The following is a 21,854-nucleotide window of genomic DNA, read 5'->3' as shown; positions in this document are numbered from 1 at the left end:
CAAGTCATCTAATTCTTAGACCATGTCAGCATAAACTTCTTAGAAGTAAACATCTGGTATCCTCTCTCCTAGATCCATCTATACCAAATCCAAAAGTGGTTAACAGAAAAATTCCATAGTCTCTTTATGCACCACTAAACTCAATCATACTCTAAACTTTAAAGGTCAATTTCCACATGCAATGTCCTCTTTTTCTTACTGGAAAATAGAGTTTATGTTTTTGTACCAAGTTCTGTATGCCCTGATTTCTGATTCCTGCTTGCCTTCTCATGTAGCCTTCCCCTTTCTTTCTTTTCTTCCCCACCCCCACCCCTGCTTTCCTCTTTCTATTTGTACCTTCTTTCTTAGTTCTGACTATTCATGAAAGTAAACTGAAACCAGACTTTTCATGAGACAAATGTGATAACCACTACACTATGGAAACCAGATGAAACCCAGACTTTCTGAATTGCCAACATCAGAGAAGAGAATGGTCAACTTTTACATGAACTAAACACAAAGGGACACAGAGATGGAGCCCTGGCCTAGGAGCCCCAGGGCCTGGTGCCTTCAATTGTTGTTGACCTTCAGAAAATAACTTTATTTATCATTTAACCACATCTCTAAATCTAGGGAGTAAATAAGGATGAGTTCTCTTCCAGGTCAGAAATTCAGGTCTGTTGCTTCTTCGACCTAAGCATACACAGTCGTATGGCTGTAGAGCTTCTTGGGACTTTTGTTAACCCTCCTGCTGTGATCTCTCAGTGTGAACACAGAATATTATATTGCACATATCCTGGCTCTTTTAGTATCTATGGAAGGAGACAAGCTTTAAGTGCTGTTTATTCCTCTGACAGACTTTATATGTGAAATGCAAGGTTTATTAAATTTATCAAATGCGATAAGAGAAAAACCTTTAATCTTGTTTGAAATCACACTCTTAGAACCAATACTTATAGAGATCAATCTGTCAGATCAGGAAGTAGAGCTGATCACTGAACCTTCTATTTCTAGATTCATGTAATGAAAAGAATTGGAGTTGCTTTGCAGTGATGTCATTTTTACAAGGCTTGACTGCCTGTAGGCTTATGCACTATACAATGTGAGAGCAGAGGTTCAGTATGTCAAGGACCCATCTGTACATAAGTGCTATTAAGAAAAGATTCACTGAAACTAATGCAGGTACTAGAGCTTTTAGAGAATGAACTACAACCAGACCACTGTAGCCACCACAAGGCCTGGGTATTAGAAGGTTGCCTGGGCTCTCTGACTTTCAGTTCCCTCATTTCTACCACAGGAAGGGGTCTGATCTACACCTATTGGTCGCACACAACAGAAAGTTGAAAAAAAAAAAAAAGCCATGAGAGCAATACCTCTCCACCAGTTCTTGTGTGTATACATTAGTTTTTTTTTTTTGTTTTGTTTTGTTTTGTTTTGTTTTGTTTGCCTCTAGAGTCCCTGCTGGGGCTCGGTGCCTATACTATGAATCTACTGCTCCTAGAGGTCTTTTTTTTTTTTTTTCCATTTTGTTGCCTTTGCTGTTGCATAGGACAAAGAGAAATCAAGAGGAGGGGATAGCAGGGAGAGAAAGATACTTGGAGACCTGCTTCACCACTCATGAAGCAATGCCCCAGGTGGGGAACTGGGGGCTTGAACCTGGGTCCTTATTCTGGTCTTTGCTCTTCACGCCATATGCACTTAACCTACTGTGCTACCACCTGGCCCCCATACATTATCTTTTTAAGGAGAGGGAAAACTTCCACTAGACCTGGTTAGTTGTGTGTTTCAGATGCCAGGCAGTTAGAACAATTCTCTCAGACCCTCATCATATCTGTGTTTCTTTACTTGGTCATGATTTTATCATATATATACATACAGTGTGAGAGCAGTTTATTTCTCTATATGTGTGTGTGTGTGTGAGAGAGAGAGAGAGAGAAAATCAGAATAGCAAAAGATATTTCTACTGTTTGGGACCTTTTGGTTATTTAAGAAAATAAATATTTTCCTAACTAACAAAATGAATAATGGCAACTCCCAAATACTTAATTACACATGGCAAGAACCCATATACTTTTCTCATACTGCCATTAACCATAACTGTTTCTAGAAGATATTCTGTTTCATTAACATTCTCATCATGAAACCTGTATCTATCTAGAAGTATAGAATCAATCTTAACCCCTGCTCCCCGCCTACAGGGGAGTTGCTTCATAGACGGTGAAGCAGGTCTACAAGTGTCTGTCTTTCTCTCCCCCTCTCTGTCTTCCTCTCCTATCTCCATTTCTCTCTGTCCTATCCAACAATGAACAACATCAACTATAACAATAATAACCACAACAAAGCTACAACAAGGACAACAAAAGGGGGAAAAATGGCCTCCAGGAGCAGTGGATTCATTCAAGCACTGAGCCCCAGCAATAACTCTGGAGGCAAAAAAAGAAGAAGGAAAGAAAGCAAGAAAGAAAAAAGAACCAGTCTTGGGATGTGGAATCCCAAACCTTACCATCATTCACTAGATGGGGGTGGGAGGGAAAGGAATATGCCTTTCCCTCATTCCTCTAATGCATACACACTAAGATATACATACTCATAAGTCCTGTGAGTCTTCCCTCTAAAGAGAATTTGAACAAAGACTAATTCAAATGCTACAACTGGAACTATCAGACCAGATAGACAAGAGCTACTGTGGAGGGTTAGAAACTTTGTGGAAGTCCTTCAGATCTCACCACAGAATCTCATCTTCAGATCTGTGATTAATCCTAAACCATAGTTGAAGATGAAGTTCTGACCTGCTAATTCTTTGCATATTTCATGGAGTTTCTGAAAAGAGTAGGTTCTAGTTCTATAGATGATTTCATCTACTACAAATTTCTCCAATTCCAAATTTTCTCCCCTTCCTATAGAAATAATACATGTAGGATGGGGGAGAGCAGGCGGTGGCACACCTAGTAGCACCATACTCACGAATCCCACTTCAAACCCCCATCCCCTGCCTGCAGAGGAGGGGGGTTTCATGAATGTTAAAACAATTCTACAAATCTCTCTCTCCTTTACTATCTCTCCATTCCCTCTCAATTTTTCTATCTCTAAAATAAATGAAAGATTTTTTTAAAAAGAAATAATACATGAGATGGAGTGAGGAGTTTCATGAAAACAGTATTTGGAATATCCTATCTGTAAATTACATTGATAAGTTCCAAAAAAACCCACTTCCTTGACTAAAAACATAACTGTCTAGATCCATATAGGTATGACTCAGAGAAAGTAGCTGTAACACATCATGACAGGTCACTGAGCCACTTCACCTGCCTAAACAGGATGGAGCTGCTCAGTGGAATGGAGCTAAAGTGTCTTCTTGTGCTTCAGAACACTTGCTATGTCACAAAGAAGTGCAATTGTGTTTGTCCTTTCCAGGAAAAAAAAAATGAATTGTTATCTTAGCCTTAACATTTCATCTTCTTGTAACTCAAATAGGGAAGTGCCTACTTTGTTGTCTTTCTTACTCAACTTGAACACAGACTCTGTGTCCCAGACATGTAAAGTTCCATGCTACATCTTGTTGCCTGTAGTTGTCATTTCATATAACTGGAGAAAAGTTACTCTAATGAACCAGCTCCTGATTCCTTTACCTGTTTACTCTTTTATCAGGAAATTCTCCTATCCAAGCTCTGAAATTTACTTCATATTTTTAACTTTTTTTTCTTTTCTTTTAAAATCACTTATTTAAAGCAGTCTGTTGTGTTTTTCTTTTGAGTATTTTACAAAGCAATATGAATATAACCAAATATCCCAAAATAAAGTCAGGCAAGAATTTCATCATAGTTAATATTAAATGCTAAGAAAAGGAGATAAGATTTTTTTTTTCTTTAAATATGGGACTGGAGGAAGCTGGGTCATTCAGTATATTTTGGACCCCTGCATGCTGAGCACTGAGCATGGCATTGAGAATGCAGGGATAAGTAAGAGACATCCCAGCCCTCAGAGAATTTTTTTTATTCTGATGTGTGCACTCATAAAAACCATAATTTAAAGCTAGCAGCACCCTCCCCAAAGGCTACTGGAAACTTTATTTGAAAAAAGTATTTCTAAATTCTGCTTCCTTAAGCTGTTAAAACAAAACAAAACAAAACAAAACAAAAAAACCCATGCTTGGATTGGCACGAAAACTCACCCGGGGATATGTCTACTTTGATATATGAACTACCCAGGTTGTAGGAGAATTTTTGGTACAACTGAAAAAGTTGACCTTGGGGTGACCAAAAAAAAAAAAAAAGTCCATGCTTGTCACAAATCAATATATAATTGCCAGTAATCTCCACAGAATAAAAAGACACCTTGGCAGCCTGTGAAGGGAAGTTCAGAGAAATCTGACTCGATGGCATGAAAAGTTGCAAGGGTTTAAGCAAAGCTGAAAAGCTACTAAAGATTTCAGATCTAGGGCTGGAGATACAACATAGTAGTTCTGCAAAAGACTCATGCCCGAGGCTCTGAAGTCCCAGGTTCAGTTCCCAGCACCACCATAAGCCAGAGCTGAGCAGTGTTCTAGCCTGTCTCCATCTCCCTTCCTCCTTTTCTCTCCCTCCCCCTCTTTTTCTTCCTCATTAAAAAATAATAAAGATCTTTTTTAAAAATCTCTTTTAAAAGATTTCAGGTCTGCTGTAGAAGAGCATTCTACAAGGTCTACTGTAGAAGAGGTAGTGTGAGGGGTGCCTGGCCTAAAGGACATGTGTTAATGTATCTGCTGCGCAGAAGTGGAGTAGACTTGGAGGCAGGAAGTTGTAGTGGAAACAAAACCTGAAAAATAGAGCCTCAGAACTGGCTCATTTTTGCTAAATCATCCAGCCCAGTTTCCCACTTGTAACCTGCTGGCCAACTGCTTGCTCAACTGCTTAAGGGGTAGAAAGGCATTGCACCACCCTGGCATCTGTCCCAGAGCCACTCCTTTTCCACTTGGGCATTCTTCTAGAGAATGGAGGCAGGAGTGGGGTGGCCAGGAAGTGCCATGTTATTTTTATATTTAACAAAGTTTACATTAATATATCTGCCCTATCTGGAGGAGCAGAGGCCCCTGTTGAGTTCTGAATAGCCCCTGCCTTTTGGGAGGAGCTCTGTTTTAGTCAGAAGTCTAACTTGTTCACTACTGTTCTGTGGCTTCCCCTCCCTTCCATCCTCCAAAAGAAAGTTCCATAGTTGGAGGCATGCCTTCAACTGATTGTTGTGTTCCAGGCACCTGCTGGTATAATTGCTCTTCATGCTGAAAGGACTTGGGTCCAATTTGATTATCATCTGTTACTCCATTCAGGCTTTTCCAGCCACCTCAGCCCTTAGTAACATGCCAAGAAGCAAGCCAGAATGGCTGACCCAGTAAAATCACTCCAAAAGCCAGAGCACCCTGCTATTCTTCTGTTCTGCTTTCAAGTCAGAGTTAAGTGGTCTAGGTTTTTTTTTTCTTTTTTTTTTAAATTTCTTTATTGGGGGATTAATGGTTTACAGTTGACAGTAAAATACAATAGTTCATACATGTGTAACATTCTTCAGTTTTCCACATAACAATTCAACCCCCACAAGGTCCTCCTCTGCCATCATATTCCAGGACATGAACCCTTCCCTCCACCCCAGAGTCTTACTTTGGTGTAGTACACCAAAGTGTTCTAGTTTTTTGTTTTTATTTTGTTTGTTTGTTTGTTTGTTTGTTTTCCCCAGAGCACTATTCAGCTCTGGCTTACAATGATGCTGGGGATTGAGCCTGGGACCTTTGGAGCCCCCACAGCACAAAAGCCCTTTTACATAACTATCTCCCCAGCTCTGAATCTCTCTTGTTCTCTGCCTTTCATGGCTCTGAACCACATGGCAGGCTGAGCAGGCAGGTGAGCTGTGAACAGCAGGTGGAAGGAGTCGGGTGGGGGTTCTGCAGAAAAGAGCAGAGCAGAGACTCCTTGTCTCTGGGCTCTATGTAAGTGAACAGGCAGGACTGCCCCAAGGACAAGGAAAGACCAGAAACCAGAAAGTCTTTGATTTCTTCCAACTCTAGCACTCCTGAGATCCAGGCCTGACACAGCCTCTATGGAGGCAGGTGCTCTCCCTCCTGTGACACTCTATGCTCCTGAGCAAACTTTCTCCCAACATGAGACATGGTGCTATTATACATGGGTGCAGGGGAGTTGTTTACCATCTGCTCACTTGATCCAGGTGGTAGGGGGAGGATACTAGAGATCTCTGTTGTCCTGGCTTTTCAATGGGGGGGGGGGGACTCTGAGCAACTGTCAAAGCATGCATGTGTGCAATAATCTCCCTTTCATCATGACTTATGCAGTGTTCCATGTTTTAAAGTGGTTCTTACTATATAAAGATTGTACTGCACTTACATTTTTTAAAATTGTATTTTACTTTTGTGATATTTAGGGTTTTATAGACCTTTATTTTATGGCTAAGTATACTTTTGTAAGGAAATGTTGAAGTTCTGAGTGTTTTATTCTTTTAGAACTATAATTAATGTCAACTGTAAGCACTGATAAAATATTGTTCCTATGCAATTTCCCTTCCTTTCCATTGGGTCTTTTCAAGAAACTATGTTTTGGCATAGCATTTTATTTAAAACTCTGCTTCATTTTACACATGGTAAATACCGAAGATTCTGAAAAACAAGGATGCATTTAAAATCTTCGTGCTGATATACTGTAGAAATGGTAATGTGTATTGCTTTGCCAAAGTGCTAATTAAATGTTTAATAGTTTAGAACTCCTGTTTCAGAATGGGTGTCCCAGTCATTACTCAACAGTGCAGGAGCATCTGTAGAAGCTTCCACTGCTTTGGAGAACCACATTAGAATGACAGTCTCCTGCTCAGCTAGGAAATATGATTGTGTTGACAGTATAGTTAACTGTACTGTGGTTTTGCAATAAATGTGTACTGAAAACACTTGTGATAGCGTGATCCACATTTTGTTTTTGATCAAACTCCAAATGTCAGGAGAAATGGAGCAAAAGCTCCCTGAGTTTGGGCAGCAGACATGGTGGGAAATAATGGAGCTCAGGGTTATGCTGGTCTGAACCCTGCTCTTCTATCAGTCCTGAGACTTTGGGACATCCTCTGGAGATCCTGTATTCTCATATGTTTTTAAAATAGACTTAAAGCAAGGAGAAGGATCATTGTACTTACCTCGCATGAACTGCGGAACAATGGGTCAAAGAGCTAAACATAAAACACCTGACATATTGATCCAGAGGAATAGCTCACTTGAATACTACTGTGCTTTAATTACCTTACAGTATGTAACCCAGGTTTGAGCCCTGCCCCTACTGTATCAAAGTAAGTTTTTGGTGTTGTGATCCCTTTCAGTCTCTCCTTCTCTCTGCCTATCTGTATCAAACAACAGCACCGATATACTTTAACTGCTTGATAAATGTTATCTTTCTTTTCCTTCCCACATGTAACCTTCCCAGTCTTCATTTTTATTTCATCTCCCTTTTAATAGCTGAGTTAAAATGCATCGACCTTTCGAGTAACACCAGGGTTATGAAATCCATACAGATTCAAGACTGCTAGTTTATAAGAGAAGTGAAATCCCCAAAATGTTGATTGCATCTGGATTGAAAGTCCATTTGGGAAATATGGCATTGTTTCTTGTCTGCTCACACTACATTATAAGACTGCTGGAGAGCAAAAGGGATTTGTCTCTATGGAATTTGAAACAAAAGAACAAGCAGCAGAAGCTGTTGAGGGAATTCCAGTCAGTGGGGAGTCATGCTGTGGAGATAGCATAATGGTTATATTAAAATATTTTCATTTCTTTTGCAGAGTGCGTTTGAGAAAATACAAATCGGGGGTTAAACCTGGGTCCTTGCACACTGTTACATATACACTCTACTGGGTATACCACCACTTGGCCCTTATTCTAGTTCTGTCTTTGTTTTTTTTTTCCCCAAATCACTATATTGGGGAAAGAATGATTTATAAGACTGCTATGGTCTTTCTTACCCTCACTCTACATCTGTCTATCTACCTCTATCTTTACATCTACATCTGTATCTATACATAAACCTGGGTTCATGTAACTAGTCACAGTAGAACTTGGGAACACACTTTTTTTTTTTTTGGCAGCTGGGCTGTGCTTACACCTTAGCACTTCTATAGTCACATTGCTGATTGTGAGAGACACAACTGTTCTCTGCAGAACAGGGAAAGGGCACATGTAAAAGTAGAAGCTGCCCCCTTTGGACTTATCCACAAGGATCTTTACACACCAGTTTAGGGAAAGCTGGCACTTGATGACTCCCACCTGCTACACCATAAACTCTTGGCCTACTCTAGAGGGCTGGTTAGTAGCAATGACCCCAGGCTCTCAGCAATCTCCATACACCCCTTCTGTGTGTGTATATGCAATGGAGACAGAGGCAGAGACAGAGGGAATGAGAGAGACAGAGAAGCCAAGTATTACCCTAGTCCTGACACCTCTGTAACCTGCACTCACACCCACCTCTCACCACTTGTTTGACCTTGGGCCATTTGTTCTTCCTCCACACAATAGAGCTAATAATAGAAGCTCCTCCTGGAAGCTGTTCTTCTTCTAGCATTTGCCCTTCTTCCATAGCTAGTTAATGGCTTTGAAAGTGACTGGGATCCATGTGGATTCAGTCGGCTAGGAAGGATCGTCAGTTTCCCCAATGAATGGGTACTCACGGGATGCACCACGGAAAGGTCGATCCTGGAAGCTGTGAGGGCTGAGGATTGAGAGCACTGTGAAGGCAGTTAGCAAACACTCCAAACTGATCTTTGTTTTAGAGCTGAGCAGGAGGGTTAGGTTTGTTTCTGTATCTGAATCACCATAGCAAATAGCAAATACGGAACATATAGTTTTGAGTGTCACAAAAAAGAAAAAAAAAAAAGCTTTGTGGATAATATTCCAAACTGGCCCCTAGCTTCCTTTGAGGGAACAAATCATACAAGTCCATTAAATTATTCATGAAGCAGCATATAAGGCACCACTAGTGGAAAACGAGTGTCCTAGATACACTCTCACCTTCTCACCTCCATCTGTCCAAAGATGAGAATCCCCCATCCCTCTTTTCCTTTCTTACTCCCCTTTCCTTTCTTTTTAAAGTTTGATTCATTTTTTTAAAATCCTTTTTTATTTGATATGACAGAGAGAAATTGAGAGAGGAGAGGGAAATAGAGAGGGAGAGATAGACATGCAGCACTGCTGTGCCAGTGAAGCTCCCCCACCCTATAAAGTTTCCCTCTTGCAGCTGGGGATAGAGAGCTTGAACCCCAGGCTTTATGCAGGTAACATATGTATTCAACTAGGTGTACTACTGCCTGGCTCTCTCCCTTCCTTTCTCCCTTTCACCCTCCCTCCCTCCCTTCTTTCCTTTCTCCCTCCTTTTTTTCCTTCTTTCCTTCCTGAGCACTGCTCAGCTCTGACTTATGGTGGAGCCAGGGACTGAACTTGGAAACTCAGAGCCTGAAACATGAAAATCTTGCATAACCATTATACTGCCTCCTCAGCCCTTTCTGTTCATTTCTACCTTGCCTCCTGTCTGCTTTTCTTGCTAGAATTCAGATTAAACAGGATATCGACATGTCCAGTGATTTAATGCAAGAAATAACTAGAAGGTTGAGTGAGGGCCCATTTATGCCAAAGGTTTTTGGTGTGGTGTAGAGAATAGATGAATAATAAACTCATGCTTCACTTGTATCTGATGTGCTGCACCTCCCCCCTGCATTCCTAAGCAGGATGGCCTAAGGTAGCAGTGCTTTAAGATAAAGACAATTATGGTTGTAGGGAGCAACAGGGCCTGGCCAGACCAAATAAGCTCAAGACCCTTATCACAGCCAGCACCACAGCTGAAGATCTTGTGCCTGTTTTGTGTCATAAAATAGTCACCTTGTCTTCATTCTTGGGAAAATAATCCATCTGGCCTGTTATCGAGCTGTGCTGCAGATAAGAGAGAGAGGAGATCCAGAGCGAAGAGGGAACACAAATCTTTATTTGCGCTGGCACCTCAGAGTTGGGTGAGAGAGAAGCAGCTTGGGCCACGTGGAGGTAGCAAAAATGGCCGCCTCACGCAGCAACCTTCCCTGTGTCTAACCACCGAAGTGAAGGGCCGGCAAGAGAGAGAGGTGCGGAAGAAGAAGGGCTTTTATGGGTGTAGCTCTCATGAGAATGGGAAGGGGGAGGAGTAACCATAGCACTCCAGGGTAGGATAATAACTCTCACGAGAATGGGAAGGGGGAGGAGTAACCAAAACACTTCAACTATTGCGGGGAATTGACAATGTCCTGAGGGCACAACATGGTGAACAGGCACTCCAAGAATCTAGCAATAGCCTGAGGGGACAACATGGCAGATGTGAATGCATCTGCACAATTTCCCAGCAGCCTGTCTCCAAGGTAACTGAAATGTAACCATGCTTGTAAAACCCTATAAAACTGGAAGTTACCCCTATAAGAGGTGCAGAGAAACTATTATCTAGTTCTCTTGCCCCACTAGTGCGAAGTAAATCTCCTCTGTCTTCACTACACCTGGCTCTGGTCTCATATTTGGGGGTGATTTCTGCAACAGGTGTCCAAGAAGTGAAGAAATAATAAGAAGGGAAAAGTCAGTTTTACTTGCCCTCTTGTCACCTGTCCTGGTCACTCTTCCTACCTCAGAATCCTTAATGTGGTTTGTGACACAATAAGAAATACACATGTGGCCTTTGCAGGGTTGTGTGTCTAGAATGGTCATGAAGATTAATGACTCTATCCCCTGCAGCTCTTCCAGCTGGCTATCTCCAAATTGTGTCCTTTTATAAAAGCTGGCAATCTAGTACATAAACTGCTCTCCTGAGTTCTGTGAACTTTCCTAGCAAATTATCAGACCTGAAGAAGGAATGTCAGGAGCTCTGATTTACAACCTTTGGTCAGTTAGAAGCACAGGTGACAACTTGGACATGCAATCAACATTTGAAGTGTTTGTGTGTGGTGGGGCAGAGGGCAGGGTGGGGACCATCTGGTAGGACTAAAATCTTAGCCTGTGGAGTCTGTGCTAGCTCTGGGTAGTTAAGTTAGAATTGAATTAATTTGCCGGAGTCTCCTGAGCTTGGAGTGGAAAACCCCATCCATTTGACATCAGAAGAGACAAATAAACCATCAGATTGTTCTATTTAGGCTGGATTAAGAGTCTCATGCTCTACCGACTGAGCTAGCTGAGCGGAATGCCATTTAGGCTGGATAAGTACCTTCAGTTCAGACTCAAACATGGGCTGCATGACAAACAGTGCACTATCCAAGTGAATCTTTTAGATAGCACCTCAAGGATTTTCTTACACATACTTTTTTTAAAGGTTTTATTAATGAGAAAGGAGGAGAGAGAAAGAACCAGACATAACTTTGGCACATGTGCTGCTGGGGATTGAACTCAGGGCCTCATGCTTGAGAGTCCCGTGCTTTATCACTGTGCCACCTCCCAGACCACCATACTTTTTTTTTTTTTTTTAGATACAGTTAGTGTTGGGGAACTTGAGGCCTCATGCACAATGCCACTGAGTAGCTTCTAACACCCAGTGAATTCATTTTTATTTGTAGAACAATCTGATGGTTTATATTTGTCTCTTCTGATGTCAAATGGATGGGGTTTTCCACACCAAGCTCAGAGACTCCAGCAATTTAAAAAGGGAACACTCCCTTCCACCTTCTATGAAGCTAGCATCACCATGATACCAAAAGCAGATAGGGACACAGCAAAAAAGGAAAACGACAGATCAATATCGTTGAATATAGATGCCAAAATATTAAGATCTTGGCCAACCAGATACAGCAGTATATCAAAAAGATTTTTCATCATGACCAAGCAGGATTTATCCCAGGAATGCAAGGCTGGTTCAACACACATAACTCAATCAATGTCATTCACCATATCAATACAAAGCAAAGCCAAAAATCACATGATTATATCAATAGATGCAGAAAAAGCCTTTGACAAAATCCAACACCCATTCATGCTCAAAACTCTAAAAAAATGGGAATAGATGGTAAATTCCTCAAGATAGTGGAGTCCATATATAGCAAACCTGCAGCCAACAATGGACAGAAGCTGAAACCATTCCCCCTCAGATTGGGGACTAGACAGGGGTGTCCACTATCACCATTACTCTTCAACATAGTATTGGAAGTTCTTGCCATAGCAATCAGGCAAGAAAAAGGAATCAAAGGAATACAGATTGGAAAGGAAGAAGTTAGGATATCACTATTTGCAGATGATATGATAGTAAACATAAATAGACTTCTGGAGGCAGAGCTACAAGCAGCAGCAGATCTCTTTCTCTCCTCTCCTCTTCTTTCTTCTCCACTCCTCTCCCGGATCAACTAGGAATACCAAAGGAGAACACCTGGGACGGAAACAAGACAGGACTAGAATGACCACAGGAACCCATTAAATCACCGGTGAGTACAAACACGTGTGGCTGGTGACAGAGAGGAGTGTAGTGAAAGATTAAGTGACTGCTAACAGTCCAGCAGTTTATCAGTTGAGATACCACCTACAGTCTGCTCCACGAACAAGGGGACAGCTGAAGGGAGGAGAGGACTCCCCAGAGACTCACCAAGTGCAACTCTGAGTCTCCATTGCTACTGCCCTCAGAATCTGGAGCAGCGACAGGGAGGGTCACCAGGGGACAGAGATCTAACCAGGAAACTCAAGAGAAGACCTATACCTCAGTGGCATAGCAGTGGGGCTGTGAAAGTCTCTTTGCATAACCACTGGATTATCTCTGCCACACCCTGCTTTATCTCTTGGTCAGGAGTCTGGGATTAAGCTAAGAAGCCTACTTACAGTTTAGAATACCTCAGGCTCCCATAGCCTACAGGGAAGAAAAAAAAAAAAGAGGCTTTTAAATCACTGAGCTCCAACTCAGGGATTAAAATACTATTGAAACAACTGTTAACTTCCACCACTGTGAACCCTTTAATTAACTTACTTAGACACAAGTCAATCCAGGCAATAGTGATCAGTAATTTGAAAAGTACTGAGAGAGGGAACTCATAACATAATATATAAAATGGTTAAAACAACAAGAAGAAATACTGGAGAAACAAACCAGGACAAGAGTCCAGCTAAAAGTTCCGCAGAGGGTGAAGCACAAAATAACGAGTTCAACATCCAAACACTAGCGAAGGAAATAATCACAGGAGTTAGTAAAGAATTTGAAAAAATTGTAATCAGAAATTTTTTTTGAGACTATGGAAGAAAATACTAATTATCTCATGGTTATTAGAGAGCTGAAAGCTTAAATCACTGAGCTAAGAACACAACTAGTTGAACAACCTAAAACAGTATCAGAACAGGGCAACAAAATAGATGAACTCCAGAAAACAGTAGAGGGCAGAGAAAACAGAATCAATGAGGCTGAAGACAGAATTAGCAAGATCAAGGATGAATTAGAGACAACTAAAAAAAGAAGTAAGAGATCTCAAAAAGAGATTAAGAGATGCTGAAAACAACAACAGAGTCCTATGGGATGACTTCAAAAGAAACAATATACGCATTATTGGCATAAAAGAGGAAGAAAGAGAAGAAGGAAGAAACCATTCTCCAGGCCATAATAGCTGAAAACTTCTCTAGTCTAGACAACATCAAAGACATAAAGATTCAAGAAGCCCAGAGGGTCCCAAACTGAATTAACCCAGACTTAAAGACACCAAGACACATCATATTTAGAATGGAAAGGAATAAGGATAAAGAAAGGATGCTGAAGGCTGCAAGAGAAAAACAAAGAGTCACCTACAGAGGAAAACCCATAAGATTAGCAGCAGACTTCTTCACACAAACACTACAGGCCAGAAGAAAATGACAAGATATCTATCCAGTGCTCAATGAGAAAGGCTTTCAACCAAGAATACTATATCCTGCCAGACTGTCATTCAGACTAGATGGAGGCATAAAAACCTTCTCAGACAAGCAACAGTTGAAGGAATCAACTATCACCAAGCCTGCCCTGAAAGAAGTTCTGAAAAGTCTTCTATAAACAGTCAGACCATAATAAATAGGTTGTATATCAGAACACTCTAAAACTCTACAAGAATGGCGTTAAAATATCTTCAATCTTTGATATCAATAAATGTCAATGGCCTGAATTCACCTATTAAAAAACACAGAGTAGGAAAATGGATCAGAAAATACGACCCAACAATATGCTGTCTACAGGAAACCCACCTAACTCAACAAGACAAACACAGACTTAAAGTGAAAGGATGGAAAACTATCATATAAGCCAATGGCCCACAAAAAAGGGCAGGAACAGCTATTCTCATATCTGACATGATAGACTTTAAAATAGATAAGATTTAAAAAGACAGGAATGGACACTGATTAATTCTCAGAGGATCAGTAAGTCAGGAGGACTTAACAATTATTAACATCTATGCACCCAATGAGAAGCCATCTAAATACATCAAATGTCTACTGAAAGAGCTACAGCAATATATTAACAGCAACACAATCATAGTAGGGGACTTCAACACCCTACTCTCTCAACTTGACAGATCATCCAGGCAGAAAAATCAATAAAGACATAAGGGAGCTAAATGAAGAGATAGATAAACTAGAACTATTGGACATTTTCAGAGTCATTCATCCCAAGAAACTGGAATACACGTTTTACTCAAATCCACTCAAATGGGTCATTCTCAAGGATAGACCATATATTAGGCCACAAAGACAGCACCAGAAAATTCAAGAAGATTGAAATAGTCCCACGCATCTTCTCAGACCACAGTGGAATTAAACTAACACTGAACAATCAACAAAAGATTAGTAACAGTCCCAAAATGTGGAAGCTCAACAGTACACTTCTTAACAACCTCTGGGTCAAAGAGGAAATCAAGGAAGAAATCAAAATGTTTCGAGAGTTCAATGAAAATGAAGACACAAGCTATCAAAATATTTGGGACACAGCTAAGGCAGTACTAAGAGGGAAGTTCATAGCTATACAGGCACACAGAAGGAAACAAGAAAAAGCACAAATAAACAGCCTGATTGCACATCGTAAAGACCTAGGAGAAGAAGAACAAAGGAACCCTAAAGCAACCAGAGAACGGAAATCACTAAAGTTAGGGAAGAAATAAATAACATTGAGAATAAGAAAACCATACGAAAGATCAACGAAAGTGAATGTTGGTTCTTCGAAAAGGTGAACAAAATCGACAAACCTTTAGCCAGACTCACAAAACAAAAAGGGGAGAAGATCCAAATAAATCGGATACTAAATGAAAGAGAAGTTATCACAACAGACACCACAGAAATTCAACATATCATGCGAGGCTTCTATGAACAACTATATGCCACCAAGCTAGAGAACCTGGAAGAAATGGACGATTTCCTAGATACCTACCAACTTCCAAAACTAAGTAAAGAGAAAATAGATAACATGAACAGGCCCATCACAACTAATGAAATTGAAACAGTCATCAAAAATCTCCCCAAAAATAAAAGTTCTGGACCAGATGGTTTTACAAATGAATTCTATAAAACTTTCAAAGAAGAACTAATACCTCTACTTTTAAAAGTATTCCAGAAGATTGAAGACACTGGAATACTCCCTGTCAGCTTCTGTGAAGCAGACAGGGACACAACCAAAAAATAAAACTACAGACCAATATCTCTGATGAACATAGATGCTAAAATACTGAACAAAAATTCTAGCTAACCAGATATAGCAGTATATTAAAAAGATTGTTCATCATGACCAAGTGGGGTTTATCCCAGGCATGCAAGGTTGGTTTAATATATGTAAATAAATCAATGTGATCCACCACATCAACAAAAGCAAGACCAAAAACCACATGGTCATATCAGTAGATGCAGAGAAAGCCTTTGACAAAATCCAACATCCCTTTATGATCAAAACACTACAAAAAATGGGAATAGATGGAAAATTCCTGAAGATAGTGGAGTCTATATATAGCAAACCTACAGCCAACATCATACTCAATGGTGAAAAACTGGAAGCATTTCCCCTCAGATCAGGTACTAGACAGGGATGCCCACTATCACCATTACTATTCAAAATAGTGTTGGAAGCTCTTGCCATAGCAATCAGGCAGGAGCAAGGAATTAAAGGCATACAGATTGGAAGAGAAGACGTCAAACTCTCCTTATGTGCAGATGACATGATAGTATACATGGAAAAACCTAAGTAATCCAGCAAGAAGCTTTTGGAAATCATCAGGCAATACAGTAAGGTATCAGGTTACAAAATTAACATTCAAATGTCAGTGGCATTCCTCTAGTTAGAAGAAATTGAAATCCAGAAATCTATTCCTTTTATTATAGCAACAAAAAACAATAAAATATCTAGGAGTAAACCTAACCAAAGAAGTGAAAGACTTGTATACTGAAAATTATGAGTCACTACTCAAAGAAATTGAAAAAAATCACAAAGAAGTGGAAAGATATTCCATGTTCATGGGTTGGTAGAATTAACATCATCAAAATGAATATACTACCCAGAGCCATATACAAATTTAATGCTCTCCCCCCACATCATGATCCCAAGCACATTTTTAGGAGAATAGAAAAAAAATGCTACAAATGTTTATCTGGAACCAGAAAAGACCTAGAATTGCCAAAACAATCTTGAGAAAAAAGAACAGAACCAGAGGCATCACACCCCCCAGATTTCAAATTGTATTATAGGGCCATTGTCATCAAAACTGCTTGGTACTGGAACATGAATAGACACACTCAAGTGGAATGGAATTGAGAGCCCAGAAGTGAGGCCCCACACCTATGGACATCTAATCTTTGACAAAGGGGCTCAGACTATTAAATGGGGGAAAGCAGAGTCTTTTCAACAAATGGTGTTGGAAATAATGGGTTGAAACATGCAGAAGAATGAAACTGAATTTTGTCGTTCACCAAATACAAAAGTAAATTCCAAGTGAATCAAGGACTTGGATGTTAGACCAGAAACTATCAGATACTTAGAGAAAAATATTGGCAGAACTCTTTTCCGCATAAATTTTAAAGACATCTTCAATGAAATAAATCCAATTACAAAGAAGACTAAGGCAAGTATAAACCTATGGGACTACATCAAATTAAAAAGCTTCTTCTCAGCAAAAGAAACCACTACTCAAACCAAGAGACTTCTCACAGAATGGGAGAAGATCTTTACATGCCATACATCAGACAAGAGTTTAATAACCAACACATATAAAGAGCTTGCCAAACTCAACAACAAGACAACAAATAATCCCATCTAAAAATAGGGGGAGGACTTGGACAGAATATTAACCACAGAAGAGATCCAAAAGTCCAAGGAACACATGAAAAAATGCTCCAAGTCTCTGATTGTCAGAGAAATGCAAATAAAGACAATAATGAGATACCACTTCACTCCTATGAGAATGTCATACATCAGAAAAGGTAACAGCAGCAAATGCTGGAGAGGATGTGGGGTCAAAGGAACCCTCCTAAATTGCTGGTGGGAATGTCAATTGGTCCAACCTCTGTGGAGAACAGTCTGGAGAACTCTCAGAAGACTAGAAATGGACCTACCCTATGATCCTGCAATTCCTCTCTTGGGAATATATCCTAAGGAACCCAACATATCCATCCAAAAAGATCTGTGTACATATATGTTCTTGGCTGCACAATTTGTAATAGCCAAAACCTGGAAGCAACCCAGGTACCAACAACAACAGATGAGTGGCTGAGCAAGTTGTGGTCTATATACACTATGGAATATACTACTCAGCTGTAAAAAATGGTGACTTCACCGTTTTCAGCCGATCTTGGATGGACCTTGAAAAATTCATGTTAAGTGAGATAAGTCAGAAACAGAAGGATGAATATGGGATGATCTCACTCTCAGGCAGAAGTTGAAAAACAAGATCAGAAAAGAAAACAGAAGTAGGACCTGAAATGGAATTGGCATATCGCACCAAAGTAAAAGACTCTGGGGTTGGGTGGGTGGGGAGAATACAGATCCATGAAGGATGATAGAGGAACTAGTGGGGATTGTATTGTTAAATGGGAAACTGGGGAATTTTATGCATGTACAAACTACTGTATTTACTGTTGAATGTAGAACATTAATTCCCCAATAAAGAAATAAAAAAAGTAAAAAGAAAAACCTAAATAATCCAGCAGAAAAAAACTGGAAGTTATTAGGCAATATAGCATGGTGTCAGGCTACAAAATCAATGTACAAAAATCAGTGGCATTTGTTTATACAAACACTAAATGTATAAGAAGACATCCAGAAATCACTCCCATTAACTGTTGCAGCAAAATCAATAAAATACCTAGGAATAAAGCTGACCAAAGAAGAGAAAGACTTGTATACTGAAAACTATGAGTCACTATTCAAGGAAATAGAAACTGATACCAAGAAATGGAAAGACATCCCATGCTCATGGATTGGAAGAAAAATATCATCAAAATGAATATTCTTCCCAGAGCCATATACAAATTTAATTCAATACCCATCAAAGTTCCACCAAGCTTTTTAAATAGAATAGAACAAAAATTACAATCATTTATTGTAGTTTTTGGAACCAGAAAATATCTAGAATTGCCAAAACCATCTTGAGGAAAAGAAACAGAAATGGAGGCATCACAATTCCAGATCTCAAACTATATTATAGGGCCATCATCATCAAAACAGCTGGGTACTGGAACAAAAAATAGGCACACAGACCAGTGGAATTGAAATCCAAGAACTAAACCCCCACACCTATGGACATCTAATTTTTGACAAGGGGCTCAAAGTATTAAATGGAAGAAGGAGGCTTTCTTCAATAAATGGTGCTGGGAAAACTGTTTTGAAACATGCAGAAGAATGAAATTGAACCACCTTATCTCACCAAAAACAAAAATCAACTCCAAATGGATCAAGGACCTGGATGTTAGATCAGAAACTATCAAATAATTAGAGGAAAACATTGGTGAAACACTTTCCCATCTAAACACTTTCCCATCTAAACATCTTTAATGAAACCTACCTGCAAGTAAGACTAAAGCAGAAACAAACAAATGGGACTACATCAAATTGAAAAACTTCTGCACAGCCAAAGAAACTATCATACAAACAAAGAGACCCCTCACAGAATGGGAGAAGATTTTCACATGCCATACATCAGACAAGAGAGTAATAACCAAAATATACAAAGAGCTCAGCAAACTTAGCACCAAAAAAGCAAATGGCCCCGTTCATAACTGGGCAGAGGATATGAACAAAACATTCACTTCAGAGGAGATCCAAAAGGCCAGCACACATATGAAAAACTGCTCCAGGTCGCTGACTATCAGAGAAATACAAATAAAGACGACATTGAGATACCACCTCATTCCTGTGAGAATGGCATACATCAAAAAGGACAGTGGCAACAAATGCTGGAGAGGCTGTAGGGACAGAGGAACCCTTCTGCACTGCTGGTGGGAATGTAAATTGGTCCATCCTCTCTGGAGAGCAGTATGGAGAACTCTCTCAAGGCTAGACATGGACCTTCCATATGACCCAGTAATTCCTCTCCTGGGGATATACCCCAAAGATTCCATAATGCCCAATCAAAAAGGTATGTGTACACCTATGTTCATAGCAGCAGAATTCATAATAGCTGAAACCTGGAAGCAACCCAGATGCACAACAACAGATGAGTGGCTGAGAAAGCTGTGGTATATATACACAATGGAATACTATGCAGCCTTAAGAACAATGAACTCACCTTCTCTGACTCATCTTGGATGAAGCTAGAGGGAATTATGCTAAGTGAGGTAAGTCAGAAAGATAAAGATGGGTATGGGATGATCCTACTCATCAACAGAAGTTGAGAAAGAAGAATAGGGAAACTAAAAGCAGGATCTGATTAAATTGAGAGTAGGGCATCAATGTAAAAACCCTGTGGTGAGGGGGAGGGTGGACATTTGGCTTCCCAGGGCAGCGGGGGGGGTGGGGGTGGGAGGAAAGGGGGTGGGATGAGACACAGTCTTTTGGTGGTGGGATTGGTGTTTATGTACATTCCTATTAAATTGTAGTCATATAAATCACTAATTAATATGAGAGGGGAAAAATTGATTGTATGTCTCAAACTTTTTAAAACACAGACTGAGTCTTTTTAATACATAGGCTGAGTCTTTGATATGTTGACTCTCTCAAAAACCTAGACCAGGGAGAACAGAAGCAATCAGTGGCACAACTATATGCAAGATACTGGGTATTATACAGCAAACCCTAACAAAGGGACCTCTCAAAGTTAACCCAGTTACCAAATAATGTGATGATAACAATAACTATCCAGAAATCTCTCCCATTCACTGTTGCAGCAAAATCAATAAAATACTTATAAATAAACCTGGCCAAAGAAGTGAAAGACTTGTATACTGAAAACTACACGTCACTATTCAAAGAAATAGAAAATCATACCAAGAAATGGAAAGATATCCCATGTTCATGGATTGGAGGAATTAATATCATCAAAATGAATATTCTTCCCAGAATCATATACAAATTTAATTCAATACCCATCAATGTCCCACCAAATTTCTTTAAGATAATAGAACAAAAATTACAATCATTTATCTGGAACCAGAAAACACTTAGAATTGCCAAAACCATCTTCAGGAAAAGAAACAGAAATGGAGGCATCACAATCCCAGATCTCAAACTATATTACAGGGCCATCATCATCAAAACAGCCAGGTACTGGAACAAAAAATAGGCACACAGACCATTGGAACAGAATTGAAAGCCAAGAACTAGACCCCCACACCTATGGACATCTAATTTTTGACAAGGGGGCCCAAAGTATTAAATGGAAGTATTAAATGGAAGAAGGAGACTCTCTTCAATAAATGGTGCCAGGAAAACTGAGTTAAAACATGCAGAAGAATGAAATTGAACCATGTTTATCTCACCAGAAACAAAAGTCAATTCCAAGTGGATCAAGGACCTGGATATTAGACCAGAAACTACCAAATACTTAAGAGGAAACCATTGGTGGAACACTTTCCCACCGAAACCTCAGGGACATCTTTGATGATACAAATCCAATTGCAAGGAAGACTAAAACAAAACCAAATCAGTGGGGCTACATCAAATTGAAAAGCTTCTGCACAGCCAAAGAAACTATCACACAAACAAAGAGACCCCTCACAGAATGGGAGATCTTCACATGCCATACATCAGACAGGAGGCTAATAACCAAAAATATAAAGAACTCACCAAACTTAGTAACAAAAAAGCAAATTATCCCATCCAAAAATGGGCAGAGGATTTGAACAGAATATTCACTTCAGAAGTGATCCAAAAAGCTAATGAAAAATGCTCCAGGTCACTGATTGTCAGAGAAATGCAAATAAGGACTATTTGAGATACCTCCTCACCCCTCTAAGAATGTCATACATCAAAAATGACACCAGCAACCAATGCTGGAAAGGTTGTGGGGACAGAGGAGGTCTCCTACACTGCTGTTGGGAATGTAAATTAGTCCAACTTCTGTGGAAAGCAGTCTGGAGAACCCTCACAAGACTAGAGATAGACCTTCCATATGACCCAGTAATTTTTCTCCTGGGGATATACCCCAAGGATTTAATAATGCCCAATCAAAAAGATATGTGTACACCTGTGTTCATAGCAGAACAATTTGTAATAGCTAAAACATGGATGCAACCAGGTGCCCAACAACAGATGAGTGGCTGAGAAAGCTGTGGTATATATACACAATGGAATACTACACAGCTATTAAGAACAATGAACCCACTTTCTGTGACCCATCTTGGATGGAGCTAGAAGGAATTATGTTAAGTGAGGTAAGTCAGAAAGACAAAGATGAGTATGGGATGATTCTACTCATAAACAGAAGTTGAGAAAGAAGAACAGAAAGGAAAACTCAAA

This window comes from Erinaceus europaeus, chromosome 9 (assembly GCF_950295315.1).
Source record: "Erinaceus europaeus chromosome 9, mEriEur2.1, whole genome shotgun sequence".
Taxonomy (NCBI): Eukaryota; Metazoa; Chordata; class Mammalia; order Eulipotyphla; family Erinaceidae; genus Erinaceus; species Erinaceus europaeus.
Note: the sequence above shows the minus strand (reverse complement) of the source record.